The 594-nt window shown below is 30.3% G+C and overlaps 1 protein-coding gene across 2 annotated transcripts in view; it reads left to right on the top strand.

Annotated features, from left to right (window-relative positions):
- LOC125036888 (sphingomyelin phosphodiesterase 4-like) overlaps nucleotides 1–223 on the top strand; it is a 30,066-nt gene extending 29,843 nt beyond the window's left edge. For both annotated transcript variants that reach the window (XM_047629823.1, XM_047629824.1), the window contains one exon: nucleotides 1–223. This exon is cut by the window's left edge and continues 431 nt beyond it. The gene's annotated coding sequence lies outside the window, so the exon portion shown is untranslated.
- The last annotated feature ends 371 nt before the right edge of the window (nucleotides 224–594 follow it).

Below are 594 nucleotides of genomic sequence, written 5' to 3'. Positions count from 1 at the left end.
ATTAATTTATTTCTGTTATTTATTTTTCACAGAAAGTCTTGTCAGGCTCTGACCATACTAGGATAAGTAGCCTTACATAAGAATTCTGCAGTATGCCAAATCAAATGTCAAAGTTTTTTTTAGGTTTATGTGTAATATCCCATGATAAGATAAAATGAGCCTGAAGTGATCTCGAATTTTGTATGGAAACTGTACCAAATAAAGAATTTACTTAGAGAAGTTATTATCTTTTTAGAATTTGTTATCCTTGTTTTTTTCCAGACCTGTGAACTTACAGCATTTGATCTTAAGAATATTCCTCTTTTTAGAATAAATGAAAAAGGCATTAAATTGAGCATAATTTTTTATATTGAAGAATGCATTAGTATCTATAATATGATTCTGGAATTAAATGTTATAACTTATTAACCCATTGCCGACGGGCATGTCACGTATGTCCATGCAATGCCCACTGTGAGTTTACTTGTTTAATTATTTTTACACATAGATGGCTACACTTGTACAAAGTCACTAATGAGCCAGTTACGAGTACTGCCTGTCTTGCCTGTTCACCCTTTTTATTGATTTACTAAAATATTTTACATTATCTTATTT

Source organism: Penaeus chinensis, chromosome 22 (assembly GCF_019202785.1).
Source record: "Penaeus chinensis breed Huanghai No. 1 chromosome 22, ASM1920278v2, whole genome shotgun sequence".
Taxonomy (NCBI): domain Eukaryota; kingdom Metazoa; phylum Arthropoda; class Malacostraca; order Decapoda; family Penaeidae; genus Penaeus; species Penaeus chinensis.
This window is presented reverse-complemented; position numbering and strand designations above follow the sequence as displayed.